Source organism: Phoxinus phoxinus (assembly GCF_949152265.1).
Source record: "Phoxinus phoxinus genome assembly, chromosome: 6".
Lineage (NCBI taxonomy): Eukaryota > Metazoa > Chordata > Actinopteri > Cypriniformes > Leuciscidae > Phoxinus > Phoxinus phoxinus.
Genome location: NC_136881.1, coordinates 20,894,907 through 20,906,957, shown reverse-complemented (window position 1 = coordinate 20,906,957; position 12,051 = coordinate 20,894,907).

Below are 12,051 nucleotides of genomic sequence, written 5' to 3'. Positions count from 1 at the left end.
CCTCCACCGTCATTTTCACGTAGTGACCGAAAAAGGAAGAAGAATCAGCAATTTCACTACAATCATTTTTAAGATTCTGTAAGGCTTTCTTTGATGCATCCTGTCTTTCTTTATCAGAGTACAATGGTGCAATGGCCCGACAGACTTGTTTTTGCTGTCTGCGTGTTGCCTCTTCTAACCATTTTACTATGATTTCACCACATTTATCGTAATGTTCTTTGTTTTTTTTCTTAACCACATGAGTCATCCAATTCGCTTTGGTTTGAATTAAATGTGACACACTTAGACCTCCATTAAACCCATATTGGTTTATCAAAAACGGCACAAAATCATGATACCAGGTTCCCATTACTTTATCCATGGCTCTATACGAGCTCTTACCGAAATTAACCACCTGTTCCTCCTCTCTTTTCGAATTTTTGTTACCCATTTTATTTTTATTTTTCTTTACTTTTATCTCTATATATATATGTATATTTTTATACATATAGGCTACTTTTAATCAACAGTATTTATATTTGCGTATTTAAATATTTTCCCCTGCGTGGTCACCACGCACTATATTTACTGTGTTAACTTTCCTCTCAGCGTGGCCACCACGACATGCCTAAATTCGTCAATCTAGGACTTTCAAAATTGCCTGTCTCCGTCGATGCAGGTCTTTCCCAAACAAGTGCCTCCTCTAATGTCCGAACCTTCGAACGAGCACCTTGTCTGGTGTTTGAGAAATTTTCTATCAGACCTATTCTCAAAACTCTGGCCCTTTTAGAGAAGAATTAACACATGGCATTTGAGAACTTACTTTTAGGCTTATTCTCAAACCCTGTTTGGAAACGCTTATTCCAAAACTCTGACCCTTTTAGAAAAAATATTCAATACGCAAATAATTTTCTTATCCACTTTGTGAATTTAAATTTTCTCTCACCGTCTTTTTGATGACCTTGTGAGTTCTTTTCTGGGAGTGCGTTCACCGCGGTCGTCGTGATGAGTAGAACAATTCTCTCTCCTTAAGGTTGAGGATATTGAGCCGCAGAGTATGGTCTCTCGGGATGATCAGTCAATTGTTCCCCTCAGTCACGCCGATCGTTGGTTACTGCATCCCATCGTCCTCGTCGCCATTTGTTGTGGAAATTATTCTATTTGAAAAGTGAGGAGGAAAAACAGACAAGTGGAATCTTCGAAAAGTCAAAGTATCAAAAGTTTATTTCTTGCAAGAAATTGCCTTCTCATATCAGACGTTCTCTGTATGTGAATGCCAATTTCTTGCAAGAAATAAACTTTTGATACTTTGACTTTTCGAAGATTCCACTTGTCTGTTTTTCCTCCTCACTTTTCAAATAGAATAATTTCCACAACACGCTTCAGTCAGAAATATGTTCAATATGTCAAATCTGAAATATTGCATGGCAATGTCAATGAGTATGTATAGAAAGTTCAAAATCGAGGACTGTTTTACCAGAAATATTTTCAGTTATGGACTCCTCTCTGGCTAATATAACATCGCAAGAAGTCAATCAGTATATATTATAGTAAGTTAAAGTTCAAGAACTCTTAGGTCAGAAATATGTTCATCAGTTCAAAAAGGGGCCTCTGTATAACCGATTTAACATCAGAATTAGTCTATAAGTTTATTTCGCTTCAAACCTTTAGAGGACCCTTTGACCAGAAATAAATTCAATAGGTCAGATATGGACTTCTATATGGCTTATGGAACATCAGGAGGAGTCTATATATAAAGTTCAAGATTGAGGACTCTTTGGCCAGAAATATATTCCTTGGGTCAAATATGGACTTCTTTATAGCTGACATTACCTCACAAGGAGTCAACGAGAATGTATAGAAAGTTCAAGTTCAAGAACTATTAGGCCAGAAATATGTTCATCAGTTCAAAAAGGGGCCTCTGTATAACCGATTTAACATCAGAATGAGTCTATAAGTTTATCTCGCTTAAAACCTTTTGAGGACCCTTTGACCAGAAATAAGTTCAATAGGTCAGATATGAACTTCTATACAGCTTATGGAACATTAGGAGGAGTCTATATATAAAGTTCAAGATTGAGGACTCTTTGGCCAGAAATATATTCCTTGGGTCAAATATGGACTTCTTTATGGCTGACATAACCTCAAAAGGAGTCAACGAGTATGTATAGAAAGTTCAAGTTCATAAACTCTTAGGCCAGAAATATGTTCAGTAGTTCAAAAAGGGGCCTCTGTATTACTGATTTAACATCAGAATAAGTCTATGAGTTTATATCGCTTAAAACCTTTTGAGGACCCATTGACCACAAATAAGTTCAATAGGTCAGATTTGGACTTTTAAAGGGATTATGAAGCATCAGAAGGAGTCTATAAGTAGAAAGTTCAAGATCAAGGACTCTTTGGCCAGTAATATTTTCAGAAGGTCGATTCTGGTATGGAAAGTTCAAGTTCATGGACTCTTGGACCAGAAATATGTTCAATAGTAAAATATGGACAATTTTCTGGCTAATGTACTACTACCTGAAAAAGTCTATAATCATTAATAGAGAGTTCAAGATCAATCACGCTTCAGTCAGAAATATGTTCAATAAGTCAAATCTGAAATACTGCATGGCAATGTCAATGAGTATGTATAGAAAGTTCAAAATCGAGGACTGTTTTACTAGAAATATTTTCAGTTATGGACTCCTGTCTGGCTAATATAACATCGCAAGAAGTCAATCTGTATATATTATAGTAAGTTAAAGTTCAAGAACTCTTAGGTCAGAAATATGTTCATCAGTTCAAAAAGGGGCCTCTGTATAACCGATTTAACATCAGAATGAGTCTATAAGTTTATCTCGCTTAAAACCTTTTGAGGACCCTTTGACCAGAAATAAGTTCAATAGGTCAGATATGAACTTCTATACGGCTTATGGAACATCAGGAGTTCCCTTTCAAAAGCTACAATCGATGCTGCGCTGCTTAGCGCATTGGGAACGTCTTTAATCGTGACCTGCTGTGAATATAGTGTGTAAACACGTCGATGGAATCGACCGGAAGTAATATAGCCTCGGTCGGTGACGTCATCGGCGCGCACCCGCGACGCGAGGCTATAATTAGATGAGCCGCAGGTGCATCGTCAGGATATTTTGTCTGAAGAGCAGTCCTGGGACATCATCAGCACGGCAAAGTAGCGCAGCATCTCGTTCCGCTTTTTCAGGGAACAGGGTTACAGTTAAGTAACCCGGAACGGAGTCTATATATAAAGTTCAAGATTGAGGACTCTTTGGCCAGAAATATATTCCTTGGGTCAAATATGGACTTCTTTATGGCTGACATAACCTCAAAAGGAGTCAACGAGTATGTATAGAAAGTTCAAGTTCATAAACTCTTAGGCCAGAAATATGTTCAGTAGTTCAAAAAGGGGCCTCTGTATTACTGATTTAACATCAGAATAAGTCTATGAGTTTATATCGCTTAAAACCTTTTGAGGACCCATTGACCACAAATAAGTTCAATAGGTCAGATTTGGACTTTTAAAGGGATTATGAAGCATCAGAAGGAGTCTATAAGTAGAAAGTTCAAGATCAAGGACTCGTTGGCCAGTAATATTTTCAGAAGGTCGATTCTGGTATGGAAAGTTCAAGTTCATGGACTCTTGGACCAGAAATATGTTCAATAGTAAAATATGGACAATTTTCTGGCTAATGTACTACTACCTGAAAAAGTCTATAATCATTAATAGAGAGTTCAAGATCAATCACGCTTCAGTCAGAAATATGTTCAATAAGTCAAATCTGAAATACTGCATGGCTGAAGAAACATCAGATTCTAGAGTCTATGAGTGTGTTTTGATTGTTCAAGATCGAGGACTCTTTTGCCAGAAAAATTTTCAGTAGGTAATTTATGGGCTGCTGTGTGGCTGATAAATCATCATAAGGAGTCTATGAGCATATATAAAAAGTTCAAAATCGAGGACTGTTTTACCAGAAATATTTTCAGCGGGTCAATTATCGCCTGTCTGGCTACTATAACATCGCAAGAAGTCAATCTGTATATATGGAAGTTAAAGTTCAAGAACTCTTAAGTCAGAAATATGTTCATCTGTTCAAAAAGGGACCTCTGTAGTACCAATTTAACATCAGAATGATCGCAAGTTTATATCGCTTAAAACCTTTTGAGGACCCTTTGACCAGAAATAAGTTCAATATGGACTTCTATACGGCTTATGGAGCATCAGGAGGAGTCTATATAGAAAGTTCAAGATTAAGGACTCTTTGGCCAGAAATATATTCCTTGGGTCAAATATGGACTTCTTTATGGCTGACGTAACCTCAAAAGGAGTCAACGAGTATGTATAGAAAGTTCAAGTTCAAGAACTCATAGGCCAGAAATATGTTCAGTAGTTTAAAAAGGGGCCTCTGTATTACTGATTTAACATCAGAATAAGTCTATGAGTTTATATCGCTTAAAACCTTTTGAGGACCCATTGACCAGATGTACTACTACCTGAAAAAGTCTATAATCATTAATAGAGAGTTCAAGATCAATCACGCTTCTATAAGTTCAATAGGTCAGATTTGGACTTTTAAAGGGCTTATGAAGCATCAGAAGGAGTCTATAAGTAGAAAGTTCAAGATCGAGGACTCTTTGGCCAGTAATATTTTCAGTAGGTCGATTCTGGTATGGAAAGTTCAAGATCAATCACGCTTCAGTCAGAAATATGTTCAATATGTCAAATCTGAAATACTGCATTGCACTGTCAATGAGTATGTATAGAAAGTTCAAGTTCATAGACTCTTAGGCCAGAAATTCAAGGTGTCTTGAAATATGTTCAAAATATAACATTTGAACTACTGTATGGCTGAAGATACATCGGAAGCAGTCAATGAGCATGTACAGAAAGTTCAAGATCATGGTCTCTTTGACCAGAATATGTTCAGTTGGTCAAATATGGACTTTTGTATGGCTAATGTATTATCAAGAGGAGTCCATATGCATTGAAAGTTAATGTTCAAAGACTCTTTGGACAAAAATATGTTGAGTAGTTCAGATATGGACTATGGACTTCTAAATGGCTTATGAAGCATCAGAAGGAGTCAGAACTCTTTTTCCAGTAATTAGTAGGTCAAAAATTTGTCAACTTTCTGCCTGATTTAATATTGAGAGAAGTCAGTTAGTAAGTTAATATTCAAGGTTTGTGGCCAGAAATATGTTCAGTTGGTAAAACATTTATGGCTGATATAACATCCGAACGAGTCAACAAGAATATTTAGAAAGTTCAAGTTCGAATACTCTTTGGCCAGAAATATGTTGAGTAGGTAAAAAATGGACCTCTGTATGCTTGATTTAACATCAGAAGTAGTCTGTGAGTGTATATATTTTAAAACCTTTTGAGGACCCATTGACCAGAAATATGTCAGATAAGGAATTCGAAACGGCTTATGAACCATCAGAAGGAGTCTATGAGTGTGTTTAGAAAGTTCAAGATCGAGAAATCTTTTTCCAGTAATATGTTCAGTAGTTGAAATATGGACTTCTCTGTGGCTGATTTAACATCAGAAGGAGTCTAAAAGTTTATAATAGTAAAAACATTTTGAGGACTGTTTGGCCAAAATAGTGTTCAATAGGTCAAATATGGACTGTATTTGAGTATATTTGAGTAAGTTAATATTCATGGTCTCTTGGCAGAAACATGTTTAGTAGGTCAAAAATTGAGTTTTGTATGGGTAATGTAACATCAGTAGGATTCTATAGCCTATGTCCTTCTGAGGTTTAAAACCAGGGTCCTCTGTCCAAAGAACTCTTTGGACAGAAATATGTTCAGTAGGTCAAAGAGGGACCTCTGTATACCTGCTATGAGACATATAACTATACAACAACAACTAACTTATTCATTTTTGCATTGACGGGAAATTGCATTAGCTTCTGGGTTACAAATAACATACCTCATGTGCAAGGAAAAGATAACACGATCTAATAATGATGCGTTCAATAATAATGTATTGTTATATCTAACTATATAATTTAGATCTTTTATGCAATGGAATGTTACTCCAAAAATGGTATCTCTTCAATGCACAATCGGACAAGTTAGTTACTGTATGTATGCAATGCACTCATAGCTTATATGTCAATCTCTTTAATGGACATGGGAATGTTTTTTGTCAATGCACAAAGTTAGATTGTTTGTGCAATGCAATTCAACAACATATGTTGTCTCTTTAATGCACATGGGAATGAGTTAGTTCTGGTATGCAATGAAACAAGTGGATTGTATTTTATTTTTCAATGCACAAAGTTAGATCGTTTGTGCAATGCAACAACAGATGTTAATTTCTTTAATTCAAGTGCATAGCTTATATTTTTCAATGCAAAATTTTAGATCGTTTATTGCAACGCAAAGACACATATGTCATCTCCTTAATGCACATGGGAATGAGTTAGTTCTGGTATACAATGAAACAAGTGCATAGCTTATATGTTATTTTTCAATGCGCAAAGTTAGATCGTTTGTACAATTGCAATGCAACAAACATATGTTATCCTTTAATGCACATGGGAATGAGTTAGTTCTGGTATGCAATGCAATGCAATGCAATGCAAGTGCATAGCTTATATTTTTCAATGCACAATTTTAGATCGTTCATTGCAATGCAAAAACACGTCATCTCTTTAATGCACATGGGAATGAGTTAGTTCTGGTATGCAATGCAATAAAATGCAATGCAATGCAATGCAATGCAAATCAATGCAAGTGCATAGCTTATATTTTTCAATGCACAATTTTAGATCGTTTATTGCAATGCAAAAACACATATGTCATCTCTTTAATGCACATGGGAATGAGTTAGTTCTGGTATGCAATGCAATGCAATAAAATGCAATGCAAGTGCATATAAGCGTTAGATCGCTTATATTTTTCAATGCACAATTTTAGATCGTTTATTGCAATGCAAAAACACAAATGTCATCTCTTTAATGCACATGGGAATGAGTTAGTTCTGGTATGCAATGCAATGCAATAAAATGCAATGCAATGCAATACAATGCAAGTGCATAGCATATTTTTCAATGCACAATTTTAGATCATTTATTGCAATGCAAAACCACATATGTCATCTCTTTAATGCACATGGGAATGAGTTAGTTCTGGTATGCAATGAAACAAGTGCATAGTTAATATGATATCTTTCAATACACAAAATTAGATCGTTTGTGCAATTGCAATGCAACAAACATATGTTATCCATTAATGTACATGGGAATGAGTTAGTTCTCCTATGCAATGCAACAACATATGTTATCTCTTTAATGCACATGGGAATGAATTAGTTCTGGTATGCAATGCAATGCAATGCAATGCAATGCAATAAAATGCAATAAAATGCAATAAAATGCAATAAAATGCAATGCAATGCAATGCAATAAAATGCAATGCAATGCAATGCAATGCAATAGAATGCAATGCAATGCAATGTAATGCAATAAAATGCAATGCAATGCAATGCAATGCAATAAAATGCAATGCAATGCAATGCAATGCAATAAAATGCAATGCAATGCAATGAATGCAATAAAATGCAATGCAATGCAATGCAAGTGCATAACTTATATTTTTCAATGCACAAAGTTTGATTGTTTGTGCAATTGAAATGCAACAAACATATGTCATCTCTTTAATGCACATGGGAATGAGTTAGTTCTGGTATGCAATGAAACAAGTGCATAGCTTATATGTTATTTTTCAATGCACAAAGTTAGATCGTTTGTGCAATTGCAATTGCAATTGCAATGCAACAAACATATGTTATCCTTTAATGCACATGGGAACGTGTTAGTTCTGGTATGCAATGCAACAACATATGTCATCTCTTTAATGCACATGGGAATGAGTTAGTTCTGGTATGCAATGAAACAAGTGCATAGCTTATATGTTATTTTTCAATGCACAAAGTTAGATCGTTTGTGCAAATTGAAATGCAACAAACATATGTTATCCTTTAATGCACATGGGAACGAGTTAGTTCTGGTATGCAATGCTACAAAATATGTTATCTCTTTAATGCACATGGGAATGAGTTAGTTCTGGTATGCAATGCAATGCTATGCAATGCAATGCAATGCAATGCAATGCAATGCAATGCAATGCAATGAAATGCAATAAAATGCAATGCAATGCAATGCAATGCAAGTGATTAGCTTATATTTTTCAATGCACAATTTTAGATCGTTTATTGCAATGCAAAAACACATATGTCATCTATTTAATGCACATGGGAATGAGTTAGTTCTTGTATGCAATGCAATGCAATGCAATAAAATGCAATGCAAGTGCATAGCTTATATTTTTCAATGCACAATTTTAGATCGTTTATTGCAATGCAAAAACACAAATGTCATCTCTTTAATGCACATGGGAATGAGTTAGTTCTGGTATGCAATGCAATGCAATAAAATGCAATGCAATGCAATACAATGCAAGTGCATAGCATATTTTTCAATGCACAGTTTTAGATCATTTATTGCAATGCAAAACCACATATGTCATCTCCTTAATGCACATGGGAATGAGTTAGTTCTGGTATGCAATGAAACAAGTGCATAGTTAATATGATATCTTTCAATACACAAAATTAGATCGTTTGTGCAATTGCAATGCAACAAACATATGTTATCCATTAATGTACATGGGAATGAGTTAGTTCTGGTATGCAATGCAATGCAATGCAATGCAATAAAATGCAATACAATAAAATGCAATGCAATGCAATGCAATGCAATGCAATAAAATGCAATGCAATGCAATAAAATGCAATGCAATGCAATGCAATGCAATGCAATAAAATGCAATGCAATGCAATAAAATGCAATGCAATGCAATGCAATGCAATGCAATGCAATGCAATGCAATGCAATGCAATGCAATAAAATGCAATGCAATGCAATAAAATGCAATGCAATGCAATAAAATGCAATGCAATGCAATGCAATGCAATGCAATGCAATAAAATGCAATGCAATGCAATGCAATGCAATGCAATGCAATAAAATGCAATGCAATGCAAGTGCATAACTTATATTTTTCAATTCACAATTTTAGATCGTTTATTGCAATGCAAAAACACATATGTCATCTCTTTAATGCACATGGGAATGAGTTAGTTCTGGTATGCAATGAAACAAGTGCATAGTTAATATGATATCTTTCAATACACAAAATTAGATCGTTTGTGCAATTGCAATGCAACAAACATATGTTATCCATTAATGTACATGGGAATGAGTTAGTTCTGGTATGCAATGCAATGCAATGCAATAAAATGCAATACAATAAAATGCAATGCAATGCAATGCAATGCAATGCAATAAAATGCAATGCAATGCAATAAAATGCAATGCAATGCAATGCAATGCAATGCAATAAAATGCAATGCAATGCAATAAAATGCAATGCAATGCAATGCAATAAAATGCAATGCAATGCAATGCAATGCAATGCAATAAAATGCAATGCAATGCAATGCAATGCAATGCAATGCAATAAAATGCAATGCAATGCAAGTGCATAACTTATATTTTTCAATTCACAATTTTAGATCGTTTATTGCAATGCAAAAACACATATGTCATCTCTTTAATGCACATGGGAATGAGTTAGTTCTGGTATGCAATGAAACAAGTGCATAGTTAATATGATATCTTTCAATACACAAAATTAGATCGTTTGTGCAATTGCAATGCAACAAACATATGTTATCCATTAATGTACATGGGAATGAGTTAGTTCTGGTATGCAATACAATAAAATGCAATGCAATGCAATGCAATGCAATGCAATAAAATGCAATGCAATGCAATAAAATGCAATGCAATGCAATGCAATGCAATGCAATAAAATGCAATGCAATGCAATAAAATGCAATGCAATGCAATGCAATAAAATGCAATGCAATGCAATGCAATGCAATGCAATGCAATGCAATAAAATGCAATGCAATGCAAGTGCATAACTTATATTTTTCAATTCACAATTTTAGATCGTTTATTGCAATGCAAAAACACATATGTCATCTCTTTAATGCACATGGGAATGAGTTAGTTCTGGTATGCAATGCTATGCAATGCAATAAAATGCAATAAAATGCAATAAAATGCAATAAAATGCAATAAAATGCAATAAAATGCAATAAAATGCAATAAAATGCAATGCAATGCAATAAAATGCAATGCAATGCAATAAAATGCAATGCAATGCAATGCAATTTCAATGCAATAAAATGCAATGCAATGCAATGCAATGCAATGCAATAAAATGCAATGCAATGCAATAAAATGAAATGCAATGCAATAAAATGCAATGCAATGCAAGTGCATAACTTGCTATCTCTTTAATGTTATCTCTTTAATGCACATGGGAATGAGTTAGTTCTGGTATATAATGCAATGCAAGTGCATAACTTATCTATCTCTTTAATGTTATCTCTTTAATGCACATGGGAATGAGTTAGTTCTGGTATGCAATGCAATGCTATGCAATGCAATACAATGCAATGCAATGCAATGCAATGCAATGCAATGCAATGCAATGCAATGCAATGCAATGCAATGCAATGAAATGCAATAAAATGCAATGCAATGCAATGCAATGCAATGCAATAAAATGCAATGCAATAAAATGCAATGCAATGCAATGCAATGCAATGCTATGCAATGCTATGCAATGCTATGCAATGCTATGCAATGCAATGCAATGCTATGCAATGCTATGCTATGCAATGCTATGCAATGCTATGCAATGCTATGCAATGCTATGCAATGCTATGCAATGCTATGCAATGCAATAAAATGCAATAAAATGCAATAAAATGCAATGCAATGCAATAAAATGCAATGCAATGCAATAAAATGCAATGCAATGCAATGCAATTTCAATGCAATAAAATGCAATGCAATGCAATGCAATGCAATGCAATGCAATGCAATAAAATGCAATGCAATGCAATGGCAATGCAATGCAATAAAATGCAATGCAATGCAATGCAATGCAATAAAATGCAATGCAATGCAATAAAATGCAATGCAATGCAATGCAATAAAATGCAATGCAATGCAAGTGCATAACTTGCTATCTCTTTAATGTTATCTCTTTAATGCACATGGGAATGAGTTAGTTCTGGTATGCAATGCAATGCTATGCAATGCTATGCAATGCAATGCAATGAAATGCAATGCAATGCAATGCAATGCAATGCAATGCAATGCAATGCAATGCAATGCAATAAAATGCAATGCAATGCAATGCAATAAAATGAAATGCAATGCAATGCAATGCAATGCAATGCAATAAAATGCAATGCAATGCAATAATGCAATGCAATGCAAGTGCATAACTTATCTATCTCTTTAATGTTATCTCTTTAATGCACATGGGAATGAGTTAGTTCTGGTATGCAATGCAATGCTATGCAATGCTATGCAATGCAATGCAATGCAATGCAATGCAATGCAATGCAATGCAATGCAATGCAATGCAATAAAATGCAATGTAATGCAATGCAATGCAATGCAATGCAATGCAATGCAAGTGCATAACTTGCTATCTCTTTAATGTTATCTCTTTAATGCACATGGGAATGAGTTAGTTCTGGTATGCAATGCAATGCTATGCAATGCAATGCAATGCAATGCTATGCAATGCAATGCAAAGCAATGCAATGCAATGCAATGCAATGCAATAAAATGCAATGCAATGCAATGCAATGCAATGCAATGCAATGCAATGCAATAAAATCCAAAGCAATGCAATGCAATAAAATGCAATGCAATGCAATGCAATGCAATGCAATGCAATAAAATGCAATGCAATGCAATGCAATGCAATAAAATGCAATGCAATGCAATGCAATAAAATGCAATGCAATGCAATGCAATAAAATGCAATGCAATGCAAGTGCATAACTTATATTTTTCAATTCACAATTTTAGATCGTTTATTGCAATGCAAAAACACATATGTCATCTCTTTAATGCACATGGGAATGAGTTAGTTCTGGTATGCAATGCAATGCTATGCAATGCAATGCAATG